Source organism: Hoplias malabaricus, chromosome 3, assembly GCF_029633855.1.
Source record: "Hoplias malabaricus isolate fHopMal1 chromosome 3, fHopMal1.hap1, whole genome shotgun sequence".
Classification (NCBI taxonomy): domain Eukaryota; kingdom Metazoa; phylum Chordata; class Actinopteri; order Characiformes; family Erythrinidae; genus Hoplias; species Hoplias malabaricus.
In genome coordinates, this window is record NC_089802.1 from 31844451 (window position 1) to 31864306 (window position 19856).

The 19856-nt window shown below is 42.5% G+C and overlaps 1 pseudogene; it reads left to right on the forward strand.

Annotated features, from left to right (window-relative positions):
- Window positions 1-1205: 1205 nt before the first annotated feature.
- LOC136691411 (sushi, nidogen and EGF-like domain-containing protein 1) lies at window positions 1206-18411 on the forward strand (annotated as a pseudogene).
- The last annotated feature ends 1445 nt before the right edge of the window (window positions 18412-19856 follow it).

A 19856-nucleotide genomic window follows, 5' to 3' on the forward strand; every position in this document is an offset into this window, starting at 1 on the left:
CTTCAGAGTATTCACTGGTTCTGCTCCCATCTACCTCAATAGACTCTTAAAACCATACGTTAGCGCCCGCCCTCTCCGTTCCTCAAAGGAGCGCCTACTAACACGACCAACCCTCCGTACAGGTCAGTTGAGGCTATTCTCATCTCTGGTACCATGCTGGTGGAACGAGCTTCCAAGCACTATCAGAGCAACAGAAACCCTCTCTGCATTCAAGAAATCATTGAAAACCCAGCTCTTCCGAGAGTATCTTTTGCACTGAATGTCTTTCTTAATAATGCACTTATTACTTCCTGGCATACTGCACTTAATGTAAGGTATTTTGCATAATTTGTGCTGTAGTTCGAATGTTAGCTCCTCTTTTGTAAGTCGCTTTGGATAAAAGCGTCTGCCAAATGCATAAATGTAAATAAATGTAAATGTAAAGAAGAACTTGTTGCCAAACTGCAGGGAACACCAGCGTGATATTCTCTGCTCTTCAAGAAACACACTGGGGACATAAACACCCACATCCCCTAGTGGAAGGAATGAATATCCTCACAGAAAGAATACATGAGAAATATGGATGCACCATACTAGTATAAAATGGGATAATCTTCAAATCAGTGTTAAAGAATGATGAAAACAATATTGAGGTCCTAAACTCTGGGTTGAGAAGAATGACCATCTTCTCCATCTACAAACCACCCCTCATACCATAAGTTTATGTGTCACTGGAGCAACTGCATTAGCTAAATCTAGGAAAACAATATGTAGATGCGTACTGCCTTTCTTTCATGTCTGATTCTGATGCAAGATCAGGCTGCTATGTTCCAAACATGCTGCAAAGCCTGAAACCCCTTCCTTTTGTACTTACAGATCAATTAATTTAGTAAAGGAAGCTGTCCAGCATTAAAGAAAGCTTTGAAATATTTAGTTGTTTGCACTCTTTATTTCCTGACACCTAAAATTAAATACATTTTATTTTATGACTGTTTTGAAATTAAAAACATCGATTAGATATAACTTTTTTGCCCCTTTTCACTCTGTCCTTCAATGGTCTTCAAAACCTATCAATCATTCCATTAGTGCAGGGCCAAAGGTATGCTCAGCTGACAAGGCTTTAACTTAAAATGCATTAGGGTTGATAATGTATTTGCAAATCAATATATTATTAGTTAGTTGTCACTCAGTCACTCGTTAACCAAACGCACTCTTGAAACAACAAGATGTTTGTGACTTTGGGTGCACTAAGGTCAGGTTCACAGATGAGGGAACTGATTAATTGGTTTGCAATTAAAATATTTTTGTTTGAGCTTAAACATTTTTTGTGTAATGCTTTTTGGCACAAATATGATTTCATTGCATACTTTGTGTGAGTCATTTCGAGATAGCATCAAACCCACATCAGCAATGTCTTACTAAAAATTTGAAGCATGAATCATAAACTATCTTACCTATTATTAATGTCAGTTAAAAATGTATACTGTAATATTTGAGTGCCACATGTAGGTTTCACATTCACAGATCTGAATTTCTTCACTAGCTTCTGGAAACATGGTGGCACAACTTTAGTATATAAGTGGTTTAGTGTAAAATTTACATTGTTTTAATAAAATACCTGAAAAAGAAAAGGAGGGCTATCTAGAAATTATATTCATACAGCTGCATTAACCATGGAAAAAAGCACTATGTGATAATACAGAGACTAATCAGCTGGTGTAGATCTTTATGCTGGTAGAGCAACAATGTCCAGGTGATTTGCCTCATTTATAATGACTGCCTATGAAAGTTTAGGGCAGCTAGTTAATGTTGCAAATAGTGCTGCTGCTACACAGCTCCAGGATATCAGGGTCCTGGGTGTTCTCCCAGTGTGTGGGTTTTCTCTGGGTGTTGTGGTTTCCTCACACAGCCCAAAACATTGCTAGGTGGACTGGCTATATGAAACTGCCCTAAGGTGGTCTTGTGTGAGTGTAATGCCCTGAGATGGACTGCTGCCCCGTGTCCTGTCTTGTGTCCAAAGAGTCCAGACACACAGAAAATGAATGAGTGAATAGTTTTAAAAGAAGATGTAGACTGAAACAAAATATAGCACAAAAATGATATTGTATAATAGGCCTGGGCGACATTCAGAACTTATAATTGACATAATCTTATCTATCAATTATATTGATTATTTTTAGTCTGTTATGTCCCCACTGTGTGTTCATGTGCTGTCCCTTTAAAACCACGCTACCAAGCTGTAGTCATGTGATTCTGCCCCTATCTGCCACATGGAAACAACCTAAAGGCTGTGGCCTACCAAGCGACTTGAGCAGCTCGTACCAAAGAAAAACACAGCATCTACGGTTTGGACGTGTCATGTTTTGACTATAATTAATAAGGCACTGAACAAAAGAAGTCAAATTTAAAAGCTGAGAAAAAAAACAGTTTCAGCCAAAGCACATACTAGTGCCATGATTAGAAATAAATAATACTTTCAAACAACATTCATTCATTATCTGTAACCGCTTATCCAGTTCAGGGTCACAGTGGGTCCAGAGCCTACCTGGAATCATTGGGCGCAAGGCAGGAACACACACTGGAGGGGGCACCAGTACTTCACAGGGCAACACAGACATTCACACCTACGGACACTTTTGAGTCACCAATCCACCTACCAACATGTGTTTTTGGACTGTGGGAGGAAACCGGAGCACCCGGAGGAAACCCACACAGACACAGGGAGAACACACCAACTCCTCACAGACAGTCACCCAGAGTGGGAATCGAACCCGCAACCTCCAGGTCCCTGGAGCTGTGTGACTGTGACACTACCTGCTGCGCCACCATGCCGCCCTCTTTTCAAACAACATCCATCTGGAAAATGCATATTTGCAATTAAAAATGTCACTAAATACAAGAATTTAGCCAGAAATGTGATTAGGGTTGTGGTGTGTCTGAAGCCTTCAGCGAGTCATTGGGCACCACCATGCCGCCCTGGTAAAGTGAAATTTTGGACATTTCTACCAGTGATATTCGTCATGTAGTGTGCTCATGGACTACAAGGAAATCATTCAGTGAAAAGCAGGTTTGGGAGGTTGTAACCATTTAAACTTGGTTACAGGTGAAATTTTTCAGTTTGAAGTTGAACTGTGCTAATAACTGTGCTTGAAATGTCCTAATAACGAGACAGAGGACACAGTATGAGCAGAATCTTATGTTACAGACCAAATGGACTTGGTTTACCCTGGATTCACTGCTTCCTGGGTCCTTGTCACCACTTGGTGGGACATGGAATTTGAACCTGACATAGGAGTAAGTGTCCATCACAGCCATATCATTTCAGTTACTGCTTGACAGCTGTTATTTTTAATGCTTGCTCTCTCTCTCTCTCTCTCTCTCTCTCTCTCTCTCTCTCTCTCTCTCTCTCTCTCTCTCTGGCTGTGACTTTCCAAGTGGTCTTAGTCTCTGATAATCAAGTTCACACTTACATCATGATGAATTATGGGACCATTCCCTGGACAGTGACTAAAGGAAGTTCTTCTATTTCTTTGTCTTTTAATTTTAATAACATTGCAAGACACAAAAGCGTAATACCGTAGTATTTGCAATGTTAAGTTTCTTTAAAGGTGGCACAGTGGTGCAGCAGGTAGTGTCGCAGTCACACAGCTCCAGGAACTTGGAGGTTGTGGTTTGATTCCTGCTCCAGGTGACTGTCTGTGAGGAGTTGGTGTGTCCGCATGGGTTTCCTCCTGGTGCTCCGGTTTCCTCCCACAGTCCAAAAACACACGTTGGTAGGTGGATTGGCGACTCAAACGTGTCAGTGAATGTGTGTGTCTGTGTTGCCCTGTGAAGGACTGGCGCCCCCTCCAGGTAGGCTTGCGCCCAATGATTCCAGGTAGGCTCTGGACCCACCGCCACCCTGAACTGGATAAGCGGTTACAGATAATTAATTAATTAATTAAGTTTCTTTAAATAATTTTTTTCAGGCCGGTTTGCTGACACAGGACATCAAGCAAAATTACATCATTCCTGTCTCCAGCACCACTGACCTTCCTTCAAGCTCCAATGTCTGAATACCTGATGGATGGATTTTCCATCTTACTGGTGCTTACCATCACACTGTCTCCAGATTGATTTTCTGGTTACAGACTCCAAGGCCAGAAACCAGTGACACACTGTAGAGTGTGTTTAATAAGTGAATACACAAATATAACAGTGTCTGTTTCTTTTTAGGGTGGCACAGTAGTGCAGCAGGTAGTGCCATAGTCACACAGCACCAGGAACCTGGAGGTTGTGGGTTCTAGACCCACTCCAGGTGACTGTCTGTGAGGAGTGTGGTGTGTTTTCCCTGTGTCTGTGTGGGTTTCCTCTGGGTGACTGTCTCTGAGGAGTGTGGCGTGTTCTCCCTGTGTCTGCGTGGGTTTCCTCCGGATGACTGTCTGTGAGGAGTTTGGTGTGTTCTTCCTGTGTCTGTGTGGGTTTCCTCTGGGTGACTGTCTGTGAGGAGTGTGATGTGTTCTCCCTGTGTCTGCGTGGGTTTCCTCCGGGTGACTGTCTCTGAGGAGTGTGGCGTGTTATCCCTGTGTCTGCGTGGGTTTCCTCCGGGTGCTCCGGTTTCCTCCCACAGTCCAAAAACACACGTTGGTAGGTGAATTGGTGACTCAAATGTGTCCATAGTTGTGAGTGAATGTGTGAGGGTGTCACACTGCAAAGGACTGGTGCTCCCTCCAGGGTGTGTTATAACTGATATACTTCACTATATAGGGAGTGAGGAGCTATTTGAATTTCAGCCAGAGACAGGCAAGCTGTATGACATCAGCTTTTCTGAAAAGCTGTATTTTAGCCATAAACAGGACGCCACTGACAACAAAAAACTTTGGCCTAAAACACAATTTTTGTGTGGAGGGGGAAACCAAGATACAGGCAAAAGTCTTTAAAACAAAATATCCAGATAGTTTTTAAAAATATACTTTTGTGTCCTGTGAAGGTTGATTCATTTATACGACTGACAAATAGATGCTAGGTGGTTGCTAAAGTGTTGTAAGACATTGCTATTATATCCCAGGTGGTTGCTTAAAGGTTTCTAGGTAGTTGCTATCATATAACTAGTGTTTACTAGGTTGTTGCATTGGTATCCCGGGTAGTTGCTAAGTTGTTGCTAAGTAGTTGCTAGATAGTGGCTATCATTTCAAATTGTGTAACATTATATATTGTTAAGCACAAAGATACTCTGTTTTAATGTAATCACTTTTTATTAATATTCATAAGCTTTTCAGTTTTACATGTTTCCTTTAATATGGTTTAGTTTTCATTCCATATATTCAGGTTTTATTTGATTTCTGTTTGTGTTCTCGCAGCAACACCATCTCAGTTCTATCGGTTTGGTGCTGGGATTGGGGATGCTGTAATTAATGGCAATGATGATGGAAGCTCTCCTGTTATAAATCTACAAACTCCATTCATTTTCTTTGGACACGCTTACTCTCAGATTTATGTAAGTGAAAACAGTTGCTGAATTTGTAGTGTCTTGTAGTTCATTTTTTATGCAAAAGCAAAAGCTTTCATATTCAATTTGTAAATAAAGGTTTACCACTGTGGAGATTTCAAAACCAATGCACTTGAATCTAAAATTAAAATGTCTCTGAAAAATACTGCAGTTATATTATTATTATCGTTACACTTATATAGCACCTTTCTAGACACCCAAGGACGCTTTACAATCTACACTGCTCAGAACACTCAATTCACACACACACACTGGCGAGAAGCGGCAGCCAAACACGCACAGCGTACTCTCAACCAGAAACGACCGTCCACCTGGAGGACTGCATCGGGCACTAGGATTTCACCCAGGACAGAGTGCCAATCTATATCTGGGCACACACACATTCACACTCATTAACTCACAAACCAGGACAGTTATTACAGAAGCCAATTCACCTACCCTCCATGTTTTTGGACTGTGGGAGGAAACCGGAGCCCCGGAGGAAACCCACGCAGACACGGGGAGAACATGGAAACTCCACCCAGATGGGACTTGAACCCAAGATCCCAGTGCTGGGAGGCGAACGTGCTAACCACCAAGCCACCGTGCCGCCAGTTATATATACAGATTTGACCTCTGTTCTGATTGGCTGCCCTGTGTTGTGCCTCATACAACAAGCGGTCTAGGCTACAACACTCATATCTTCAGTGTGAATAGGCAAACAGCCTCAAACTGAATAGGTTGAAATATGCAATGACCTTGCTATTGGAAATTACAAAATAGCATGTGTTTCCAGCTTATATATCTGTATATGGACTGTAGGAATTGGGTAATCTATTATAAGCTTTAAAACTTTTCAACTGTTCAGTACACATTTTTCAGTTTTCAAAAACCAGGTTTCTGTAAAATTTTAAAGTTGTCTTTTCAACTTTTGATGTCATTTGCAGGTAAACATAAATGGACACCTGACATTTGATCAGCCATGGTACGGCTACACCCCTTACCTGTTCCCTGCTCGGGGCAGGTGTTCGGGGCATCATCGCTCCATTGTGGACTGATCTTGATAGCAATTTTGGTGGAAGTATCTTGTATGAACAGTACACTAATGGCAGTGTGCTCTCACAGGCCTCTCAGGACATTAACCAGTACTTTCCAGGGCAAAACATTACTGCTTCCTGGGTCTTGGTTGCAACATGGTTTAAAGTGTCATACCACAACCAGAACACAGCAGTAAGTTATACAACATTATTAGATGGCTCTGCAGTGAGGCAAAAAAGACATCATCAAATATTAAAACTCACGTTAAGAAACCAGTCTCATGCACTGGATTCCACTGGTATCATTCTGCTCTCATATTGTCAGGAATCACGGGGCGGACTGACGGAGGCAGACGCACTTGCTAGAACACAGTGAGATTTAATTTAACAAACGATATAACAAAACAAAGACAGGCAACAGTGGAAACAACAAGGCTAGAAACTGAAACTAAACGACAGGACTTGGAATGGAGAGAAGCAACAGGACATGAACAGGAACAAACAAAGGTGAAACAACACGACTGGGAAACTAAACAAAACGACATGACATGACTTGACTTAACTTGGACAGAGCAAAACAACAAATGACCGATAACAGGAAGAGATACAAGGGGACTTAAATACTAAACACAGACACAATACACCTGGAGAGCTAACGAGGGGGCAGAACAAAGGCGGGACAAGGACAATAACAGACAAATTTACAAAGGCGGGGACAACAGACCTGACAGGACGAGGGCATGACAGATGCACCCCCCCGAACGCGCAACTCCCGGGGCGCGTACACCTAAACCCCCCAGAAGCTGGCACAGGAGAGGGCATGGAAAACAAGACTAGGACAACACAAGGAACCATTAGGAGACAGGACTCAAGACAAGACAGGAACAGACATAGGAAATGGGGACATGACAGGACCGGATATATGAGACAGGACACAGGACATTACAGGAGACTGACAAAAGGGGGCAACAGGAGACTGAACAAGAGACTGGAATGGACTGGACAGATAAGACTTGACTGGAGACTGGGGTTGTATATTAGACAGGAACTGCGACAAGACTGGGGACTGAACAGTTTTGGGGACAGAAGACTGGACATGGGCAGGTGACAGGACAGGGGACTGGAATGGAGACAAGACAGGTGACTGAACACTGGGCAGATACGGGGACTGGACATAAGGCAGGACAGGTGACAGGACTGGGTGCTGGGAATGGACGGGAGCAGAAACTGGTGACGAGACGGGGACAAAACACTGGACTGGATAGGATCAGAACCATTAGACTGGACACTGGGTGGGTACAGGAACTGGACAGGGGACTGAACTTGATTAACAGGGGACTGGACATGAGACAGGACAGGTGACAAGACACTAGACTGAAACATGGACTGGACTGGATTAACGGGGGTGGACAGGACTTGGCAGCGGAACAGACACAAACACAGTGACAGGGATGGGAACTGAGACAAAGACACAGGTACAGGGACAAGGAGAGAGACAGGAACCAGGACAGGGACAGACAGGGGAAGCAAAATAACAGGGGGGTGCCCAGGACTGGCAAATGTCTGTGGAAACGTCTGAGGAACCAGCCTGGGCACAGTTCTGGGGATCGGCCCCGAAGTCCTTGGGGCCGTCCTATGGGTACGACCAAGAGCAGCCGGGTCCACAGTAACAGGGACAGGAGCGGCTGAGGGGGCCGCCTTCACAGGGACAGGAGCGGCTGGAGGTGCCGCGTTCATGGTGACAGGTGCGGCGGGCGCCGCCCTCACAGAGACAGGAGAGGCTGGAGGCAGCACGTTCACGGAGACAGGAGCGGCTGAAGGCGCCACTTTCACGGAGACAGGAGCTGCGGGCGCTGCCCTCACAAAGACAGGAGCGGTGGGCGCCGCCCTCACGGAGACAGGAGCAGCTGAAGGTGCCACGTTCACAGAGACAGGAGCGGCGGGCGCCACGTCCACGGAGACAGGAGTGGCAGGCGTCGCAACCACGGAGACAGGAGCGGCGGCCGCCGTGTCCATGGAGACACAGAGCGGCGGATGCTGCCTTCATGGAGACCTCCAGACGCGCCAAGAGGCTTGCAAGCTTCTCCTGGATGTCAGGAGGGAGTGCAGAGAGGTGCTTGGGAGCTGGGGGCCCTGCGACGACGTCCACGGAAACAGGAGGCCCTGCAGCGATGTCCATGGTGGCAGGGGGCCCTGCAGCAACGTCCACGGAGGCAGGGGGCCCTGCAGCGACGTCCTGCACTGGAGCAGTTAAGTGTTTAGGGGGTCTGATGGGCACACACTTGAGGGATTTCTTTAACCCTGGATCCCCCAGAGGTGCGCCCCTGTTAGCCTCACTTCCCTTGTCCAGAAGTCGGAGGCTAACAGCCCCCACCCTTAACCCCCCAAAAAAAATTTCCCCGGACCTGAAGGGGTAATCCACCATCGAGGGGGTGACTCCAGCATGCTTCTTACGCCTACTCGTTCGACTCGCGCTGAGGCAATTACTCGATTCATGAGTCGACTCCTCCAGTATGGGATAAGGAACCGCACCAGGCATGAGTTGTCCCCATTCTGAGGCCGCTTTTAAAGCCTCCTCCACAGGGTCTTTAGGGCCTATGCGGAATGGAGTCCGGCGAATTGCACACCTCGCAAAAGGATAGTCTGTATTAGCTGCGTCCTTATAGTGATCAGTCATCCTGTCAGGGATCACGGGGCGGACTGACGGAGGCGGACGCACTTGCTAGAACACAGTGAGATTTAATTTAACAAAAGATATAACAAAACAAAGACAGGCAACAGTGGAAACAACAAGGCTAGAAATTTAAACTAAACGACAGGACTTGGAATGGAGAGAAACAACAGGACATGAACAGGAACAAACAAAGGTGAAACAACACGACTGGGAGATATCAAAACAAAGGTGAAACAGCAAGACTGGGAAACTAAACGAAACAACATGACTTGACTTGACTTGACTTGACTTGACTTGACTTGACTTGACTTGACTTGACTTGACTTGGACAAAGCAAAACAACAAATGACCGGTAACAGGAAGAGATACAAGGGGACTTAAATACTAAACACAGACACGATACACCTGGACAGCTAACGAGGGGGCGAAACAAAGGCGGGACAAGGGCGGAGACAAGGACAATAACAGACAAAGCCATGTGCAGATAAAGCACATGGCGGGGACAACAGACCTGACAGGACGAGGGCGTGACACATATCAGATCTGACAGTCCAGAAAAATCTAAGTTGTAATCTTGATTGCACAGGGGTGAATCCTAGTGAGATTGCCTGGATTCAAGGTTATTCAAGTTAAAACGTTATGAGAGAACACGGCTAACATCCTAGCAAACAATCCAAGCCACATTTTGGTACAGAGTGTGTATTAGCATTAGCAGGTTGAAGTGCCTTTAATAGAAGCAGGCCTCATTGCAAATCTTCATTGTGATATTTCTCTCACTGGACTTTTGAAGATCAGTGGCTACAGGCTGTTAAAACCTTACATGTCCATGACATTTTATTATTTTTATTTCAGAAAGCAACATTTCAGGTGGTTTTGATTTCAGCAGGCAATTCGTCCCTTGTCCTAAGGAATTATGGTGTGATCTCTCAAATAAATCTACCAGCTGAGGTAAAATGTTACATTTCCATCTGTACCTTCATCTGACATCTACATTTCAGTTGTATTTAATGAAATTGTTCTTTATGTTATACTCCTGTTTGGTTTAGGCCGGGTATGACACAGTAAACTCTACTCTCAAATGACAGCAGCTACATCTCAAACCTAATGAGCACTACTAATATGAACGTAACTGGATGCTGGGCTTTCAATGTTACTGGAGATGTACCAAGAAACAACCTTCCCCAAGGTAGTTGGTGTTTTCCATGGATAATAATATAATGTATGGATGAGTACAAATTCCATTAGGTGTTCTATGCCACACTGGATTTGAAATGATGAGGAAATTAAAGTGAAGAAAGTCAGCTTTAATGTAAATACATATACTCTGGGTGAACAATGTATCATTCCTTTGCAGTCAACATTCACAGCAGTTAATAAGAAGAATCAGTTTTTACACCTATGTAATAGTGCCACCATGAGCAACATCTGAGTTGAGATTAACATATCGACATTTTCCGTTCAATTAACTCCCTTTGTCTCCAGACCAAGGAGGTAGAGGGGGAGGCACAGGCCACGTCTGGAAAGGTGTTAGAAATACAGGAGATAGGGGGAAACAAATGGTGGGAAACTCTGAGTTTTGGGAACAGGATACAGCGAAAGATGACTGAAATGTAAAAGAGCGAACAGATGGTGAACTTCAAAGGGTTTTCCATGTATAAAAAGACGCTGATCAAAAATGGTCAGCAGAGAGGTAAAAAACAGCGTTGCGCGCATGTCCCTCTCTCATGTTAATTAATAAATGCTGTCTTACTTGATGCTGACTCAGAGACTCAAGGAGCTGTCTTATTTTCTGTCATGATTTTTCCACCACACATGAAAGGTGGAAGAATGTGCAGAATGGATTTTCAGTAAACAGACACATAGGAATACTGGAACATAACAATTCTCTATGACAAACATAAAAACTATGACAAGCACTGTCACATGAACAACTCTGACACTCTAAATTCACAGGTATGGGGTGTGGCTAGGGTATACGAGTATATAGGGCAGAAGCAATTGCTCTAAGACTGCAAGGGAAGCTCGGCTTCCCCTAAAATGTCAAAAAATAAGTGATCAAATGTATACTGTTGTGTGTACATGTCATTGAATAAATATGCACTACAGCGCGATTAACTTTTGTTCAGAATCAGCTTCTTATCACTGGTAAAGTCGCGGCTATCCTCTCAATCATTCTCACAGCCTCACAGTGCTTTAAACAGCGCCCACAGAGTTCAATAGCGAAGCAGCGAAGTGCAGCGAAACGAGACGAGTCATTGGATAAATGCTGGGCTTTGTCCCGCCCATAGGATGCTCAGCGTCTATGGGGCAGTGGGCCGGCTTTAGCTCTGCTTCTGTATGATGATTGGATGATCTGTCTGAGGCTGAATCCCTTTTTGATTGACAGTGAAATGAGCTTATCAGCGATCCTTTGGTGTAAAGCTCAGTGGGAGCATTACATTTTCATTCTGTTCTGAGTTGAACCGGAGACTTTCTTAGCAGCATTTTCTTTATTAAAAACGACTAGCGACAAATCGAGCTCCTACTTCTGGTGGAGTTTTTTGTAGCTGCTTGTGTTTGGAGACTGACTTCTATCACTCTTTCTGACGTCTATCGCAGTTTCTGTCCAGCGGGTGCTGCTGAGCCCCTCCACCATCACAAAGCACTCACAGGCGGACACACTTCACATGGGCCAAGGCCGTTTAAGCAGCCTAGCTCTGCTGGCCATTGAGAGGACACTAGTCAAGTCCCTGGAAAAAACACCTTGTTGGTACGACAGGGTCACAATCATTTTCTTGAACAGGAACGGAGGGTAGAATTTACGTATAAATAAACCGACACATTTTATGATGTAGGCCGAAATTGAGCTTCCCCTCCTTGAAAGACAAGCATCCGCCACTGGTATAGGGTATATGTAGTGTAGTGTATTGGAATGTCACGTAAACAAGAAAACCTTTCCTTCACAGAGTCACAGCCAAACATATTCTACCCTTTTGACGCGGCAGCAGGAGATAATATCAGTTCTCTCAGTTATTTAGGATTCCCAGCTATCAGCCTTCAGAGTCCATTCAGTTATTTTGAACGCACTTACCCTGAGATATATATGAGTATAATTAGGTGATAATTGCCATTTAAAGATGATCAGAGAATATTCTATATATACTGTTTAACAAATCTGCCTTTCCTTGTACTCACAGGTCAATAATAACGGATTCTTGACCTTTGAACAAACCTCCCTCTGGGTTCCCAAACAGTTCACAGCTTATGGTGGAAGTGATGTCATCGCTCCACTCTGGACTGACATAGACATTTGGCAAAATGGAGAGATCTCCAATAATCAGTACACTAACGGCAGGGGTTAACTTTAATGCCTCTTGGGTCTTTGTTGCATCATGGGATAAAGTGGGGTACCTCTACAACACAGGCTCGGTAAGATATAACACCGTCAGACTGGTGGAGATTAGAGAAAGGACCTTTTTGTCCTCTGACTAGAATCATCAAAGAAACAGAGCAAGCTATCTACAAACGCTATTTTGTAAAAAAAAAAAAAAAAAAAAAAAAAAAACCATAGTCTGTGTTTATTTTCTTTAACCATTTGTCCTGATTCTTTGCGTCTCAGTAGCTGGAGGGTTTACTACCAGTTGACAAAATATCAAGTCTGTAGGCCTTACAGTTTGGACTGCCCATCGCGTTTCATTTGAGAAAAAGAAGAAAAAACTAAACAAAAAACAATAGCACTGAAAGTGCTTGGACTCCTAATCAAACCTGTCATTGAAAATACTGGAAATATTTTCTGTGTTTTTCTGTCAGTTAAATAACTGTTCAACAGATTTAACAAATGAGATTCTTGTTTTTACTGCATTTCACACACAATATCACCATTTCAGGACATGGGGTTTGTAATTAATTAGCTGTCTCTATTCGAATTAATTTGTATCAATGACTTGTGCCAGAGAAGTATTGAGAATTTGGTGTGTTCTCCCAATGTCTTTGTGGGTTTCCTTCATATGCTCTATTTTCCTCCCACACTGACTGAGTGTGGGAAATTGTCCACAACTGTGAGTGTGTGAGTGACTGGGTGAGTGTGTGATGCCCTGTGAAGAACTGGTGCCATGTCCGGGGTGTTCTTGCCTTTTTCCTGTGCTCCTCACATGATTTTGAGTATAATCTGGTCCTACCTCCCCCTGATCAGAAAGAAGTGGTTACAGAAGATGGACTGAATGAATGGATCAATCAATTTTTTTTCTTCCAGGAAACCTCTTTTCAAGTGGTTTTGATCACTGGCATCACCTTTGTGCTGATGAATTACGGTGACATTGCTCCAACCTCCAACCCAGCAGAGGTAAAACGACCAAAATATCATCTCCCACAATACAAGCTTGTCTACATTCTCTATCTCAGTTCTGATCTTGTCGTCTGTCTAGGCAGGATATGACACAAACACCACAGACTATAGGGTTTTTGTTGCCACATGGGATAAAGTAGGGTACTACAGAAACACAGGCTCAGTAAGATATAACACCGTCAGACTGGTGGAGATTAGAGAAAGGATATAGAGAAACAAGAAAGAGGTGAAGAAACATATGGATATCCAGCAAATCTCTATACAAATAGTAGTATTTCTTTTATATATGCCAGGCTTGCCACTTGGCTTTTGTGAGATTCAGACATTAGGATGAAGCTGGCAGATTTCTTACCCAACATCTGGTTTTATGTGGTATATGTTCAGGTTACAGCCAAAATACACTTCCTATTCTGTTTTCAAATGTAAAGATGTGCACACACATACATATAAGACGTAACAATGGTCAGACAAATCAGTAACAGATAAAGCAGTATGTTATAGGTTTAAACAAGAGGGCAATGTTCTGGAGAACTGCCCTTTATCTCCTTCACACGATGCACATGTGCTGCCCCACGCTTAAAGCATACAGGGCATTTCCCACTCTGAGGATGCATCTGACACAGAACTGCTGTGCACTACATGTGTAAAAGGACTATTTGGGGACATCTCTAAACCTGATAATCTAGAGTTATCTTGGAATTTTTCTGGAATTCATGTGTAATGTGAGAAGGTTAAAAAATGTGAGTGAAAGAATAAATGGGTGAGTGTGATTCCCTGTGGAGAACTGGCATCCTGTCCAAGTTGTGTTCCTGCATTGCACCTAAGGATTCTGGGTAGGATCTGGACCCAAGGCATCCCAAGGAACAGGATGAAATTAGAATGGATGTGAGTGCATGAATTAGTTAATGAATTAATGCAGGTTTATTATTTTTTTCTTCTAGGAAACCTCTTTCCAGGTGGTTTTGATCACTGGCAGCAATTTTTCCTTTGTGCTGATGAATTACGGTGACATTGCTCCAACGTCCAACCCAGCAGAGGTAAAATGACCAAAATATCATCTGCCACAATACAAGCTTGTCTACATTCTCTATCTCAGTTCTGATCTTGTTGTCTGTCTAGGCTGGATATGACACAAACACCACAGGCTACTTTATAAGTTTGTGGTCAAATTTACCATTCAGAGTCTCAGATACTCGAGCAACAGGCACATCCCGGGACGCTGGGTCTTTCTGGTAAACCAACCTGACAAAGCAAGTACAAGAGGTAATGGTGTAAGGAGAGTTCAGAAGAGTAAACGCATGTTTTGCTGTGTTAAAAAAATGTATTACACTGAATAAAAATGTGTGTAATTCCCACAGATGACAGTCTTGCAGTCTTGTCATTCCTAAACCTTACAGACCCCAATAACCAAAAGAACTTTGTTCAGCAGGTATGTTACTACTCTCACATACAGAAATTCAAAAGTATATGTTCTTATGGCTTCTTTGTAAATTACTGATAACATTCATGACCATTTAACGAAGGTACATTTTTATAACTTTGTATAATATGATAAATATGTGTCAGATTTTTTGTGATTTTTGATTTTTCAAACATTCCAATAATCTGGCAAATACACCCCATGATTCAGCTTTGTTTCTCTAGAAAAACATTTTAAACATCAGGAAATGTCAGTATGCTCAGCCTTCAGTCATAAAATTCTATCATGTTACTTAGCTTAGAGGAGATACATACATCATTAGATATTAATCAAATCAAATGTGACATTGTCACAAAGCAGCTTCACATAGTTAGTATCAGAACAGAACATTTAAATCAAAGCCCAATGCGAGCAAGCCGAAGGCGACAGTGACAAGGAAAAACTCCCTCGAAGCTGGAGGAACCAAGACTCACAAATGGGATCCATCCTCCTCTGATCAAACTATAGATTGAATTTTAAATTATCACCAATTAAGTGTCATTATGCTACAGTACAACAATAATAATAATAATAATAATAATCATCATCATAATCATAATAGTGACATCAATCTTGGGGCATAATAATAGTGCACCAGATTGGAAGAATCAGTCAGTGTTGCTAATCTGAGTCCATTTCTACTTCAGTGTAGTTGATCATGGTGAGTGGTCAGAGGCTGGCAGCAGTGGATGGAGGTGAGCAGCTGGTCTGGTCTGGTCTGGTGTGGGCCGCAGGAGAATCCAGCAAACAATCTTCCAGCAGTGGGCCACCATTTTCTCAGAAAACAGTAAAGGGAAGCAGTTAGTTTGGTTGAGTGCAGCAGAGAAAAAGAGCATGTGAATATTTTCATTAATGTAGTGACGGATCTGACTGTAACAGACTGAGAGGAGGGAAACCAGAAGGAGCTCAGTCAAAGACATCCTTCCGCTCCAAACAAGAGAAATTGTGAGCACATCATCCGAGTTTACCCTGATTCCCCATGTCCATGAGTTCCTGAAACGACAACCTTAAACTAGACAGAGGTTAGTTGCCAAAAGCTAAACTGAATAAGTGTGTTTTGAGTCTAGACTTAAACATAGTGACTGTGTCTGCATCCCGAACACTAGCATCAAGATTGTTCCAGAGCTGTATAGGAGAAAGCCCCCCTCTCACTGAAGTCTTATGAATTCTGGGGACTAGTAAGAGGCCTGCGCCCTGAGATCTGAGTAATCTTGGTAGTTCATAGTGCATGATGAGGTCTTGCAGGTATTCAGGGGCGAGACCATGTAGGGATTTATACGTGAGTAAAAGAATTTTGTAATCAACACGGAATTTAACTGGAAGCCAGTGAAGGGTCGATAAGACTGATATGATCAAATTTTCTAGTTTTAGTGAGGACCCTGGCTGCAGCATTTTGAATTAACTGGAGTTTACTCAAGTTTCTGCTGGAGCATCCTGATAAAAGTGCACTGCATTAATCTATTCTTGATTAAATAAAAGCATGAACTAATTTTTCCACATCTGGGAGGTATAAGGAATTTCTTAACTTAGCAAGGTTCCGAAGATGTTTTTTACGCTTAAGTGGTGCTACACTATCTAAAGTTGGTGGAAGTGTGTTATCTAAGTAGTCAGTTAGTCTGTCTAGCTCCAGTGGGTCTGCTGGACTACTGACTGAGGTCAATAAATTGGTGATGTTTTCAATAAATTTAGGGGTTGTAGATGGGGTTAGTGAGCTCTTTAGATAGTAATGTGGGCATGTACATTTTTTAACATCGAAACTCAGTTCATATAAAATTAGGTATGAGACTGCGGAAGAGAATATTTAGTTTTTCACCAAGTCTAGTGTGTGATTACAATAATGCGTAGGGCCTGATACATTTTGTGTGAAACCAACAGAATCTATGATTGGTGTGAACACCTTTTTTAGTGGATCATCACGTTTCTCAAAATTGATGTTAATGTTAAGTCTCCTACAATTATGTTAATGTACATCATTTCAAAGGAAGTAAAGTTTTAACCATGTTTTTGGTTAATAATTAAATTCTTTTTGTAAATTATACATAATCCACCCCCTTTGCCTGTCAGTCTGGGGCTGTGTACATATTTATAGCCTGTAGGAGTGGCTTGATTTAGTGCTAAATATTCATTATTTCTGACCCAAGTTTCACTAAGGCATAAAACATCAAATTTCTGATCTATTTCATGTATAATGACTGCTTTAGAGTTAAGTGCTCTTATATTGAGTAGGCCAAACTTTAGGTCTGAGGGGATGATACTGCGTTCTATTTCTGATTGTTTAATAGTGATTAGGTTATTGGGGCACGCTGTTTGATATTTTCTGGGTTTAAGTTTGATTCGGGGGACAGGCACAGTCTTGATACTGTAACAAATGTTTATATTTCTTAAAGCAAGCTTTGTAGATACATCTCCCCCCTTACTATGGGCAAAAAAATGGCCATTATCTGTAAGTGTATCCTTAACATCACTTACCTGTTTACTGTGTAATCTACTTGCCTGGTTTGTGCTGGTGGGTGGGATAGGTCAAGCCTAGCTTGGTACTAAACCTGGTGACCTCACGCTGCTGAGCAGCTGTCCAGAGCGTTCCAATTCATTTCACTACTTAGTGGCAAAAACACAAAGAATGGACTTGTCTTTTACGGAAGAACATTCTTTTGAAGTCAGCTTGAGGTTATAAATGTATGATGCTACAGTGAATGATAGGAATTTCAGATGATTTATGTTGGCATGTTACAAACCAACACTTCCTCATTGTTTGCTGTGGATCAAAAACAACATCTGGGTTTTTTCACCATTCTTGTTTTCCTGAGTATTGAAATGTAGGTGGGCAGTTTAAGAGGATGTCAAGTGAGGAACCAAGGACATATGATTGTGCAAGAAGGCATATTGTGAAACAGTTCTAGTGTAAATAATGTGTATGAAAAGGAACATACAGTAGGGAAGATGACTCTGACTTTTATTTCTTTGCAGAGTATGAAACCATGACATGTTTTGTAGGATCAGCTTCATTTCATTTGTTAGTTTACACCTATTCCTGAATTTAGGGTAAGTGATGTGGTAAAGAAACCAAATAATGATGTGGTCATGTTTGGTACAAAGGCTGAGGTTCTGAGGAGCAAGGATGGGCAGAGCACATTCAGTTTGTCAATAAATGTGTGAGCAGAAAGAAAGATTGGAAAGGATTTGCATATTTCTCCCTCAACAGTGAAACATATAATTCCTCCCCATCCTTTGAATCTTTTAAGTTTAAGCTGAACACCTGTGATCTTCAAGTCCTCAGACTGTACTGCATCAAGAAAGGTCATCGTTACTTTGGTAAAATGGTTACTTTACCAAACCTTTCTCAAACAATAAACTACAGGGTTACATGGACAAATTCCACTTTTATTTTTACGATGCAGTGGAAATGTGTATTGTGGTCAGATGAAGCAGTATCCCAATAATGGACACTGTGTGCTTCAGATCAAAGACTAAAAGAGTCTTGTCAGCAACAGGTCCAAAAGCCAGGATCTATCATGGTATGGGGTTGTGTCAATGCCCTGGCCAAAGGTAATTTACACTTCGCCAAGGAAAATACACTAAGATTTTAGAGCAACATGAGCTTCCTTTACAACAAAAACTTTTTCCAGGGACGTCCATATATTTTTCAACAAGACAATTCAAAACCTCATGCTGACCACATTACAAAGGCATGATTATGGAAGATAAATGTCCAGGTACTGGACTGGCCTGCCTACAGTCCTGAACTGTCCCCAATAAATATTGTGTGGAGAATTTTGAAACAAAGGAATGTGACAATGGCAACCCTATGATATAGCACACCATAAGACATGTTCGCAGGAAGAATGGGACAAAATAACACCAGACACACTTTATTAATGTGTATCCTTTACCGTCCCACTTTATTATGGAAGGAGTTGAAGGACTGAAATGTCTATGTATCTGTCGTTACAAACAATGGTTTCAAGTTCAGTGGGGAATAATTCTAGAGAACTTATCTTACAATAAAATGTAGGAATGTTTTTTCATTCAGATGTAATATTACCACTGTGGGCTTTTTTCCCCAGTTAGTCAGTTTCTAACCTATTGTCTAATCATTCATTGTCTTTAGCCCTTATCCAGTTTAGGGTCATGGTGGGTCCGGAGCCTACCCGGAATCACTGGGAGCAAGGCAGGAACACACCCTGGAGTGGGCGCCAGTCCTTCACAGGGCAACACACACACACTCACATATTCACTCACACACTCACAGCTACAGACACTTTTGAGTCGCCAGTCCACCTACCAACATGTGTTTTTGCACTGTGGGAGGAAACCCACGCAGACACAGGGAGAACACACCACACTCCTCACAGACAGTCAGCCGGAGGAAACACACGCAGACACAGGGAGAACACACCACACTCCTCACATACAGTCACCTGGAGGAAACCCACGCAGACACAGGGAGAACACACCACACTCCTCACAGACAGTCACCTGGAGGAAACCCACACAGACACAGGGAGAACACACCACACTCCTCACAGACAGTCACCCGGAGGAAACCCATGCAGACACAGGGAGAACACACCACACTCCTCACAGACAGTCACCCAGAGCGGGGTTTGAACCCAACACCCCAGGATCTTGGAGCTGTGTGACTGTGACACTACCTGCTGCACCACCGTGCCACCCTGTAGCTTTTATTGTCTGATCAATAAAATAAAAAATATATTCCAAAAACAAAAATTCATTCCATTAAATGAAGAGTACTGTATTACAATAGAAACTAGTTTCCAAAAAAGTGTGGATTTTTGTAAACTGCAATTAAAACAATAATTTTTATATCCTCCTAAAACTTTATTCAACTGATAAAAATATTTCACAAAAAAAATTATTGTATTTTGTTCATGTAACTGCATTGGAAATCGATGCCT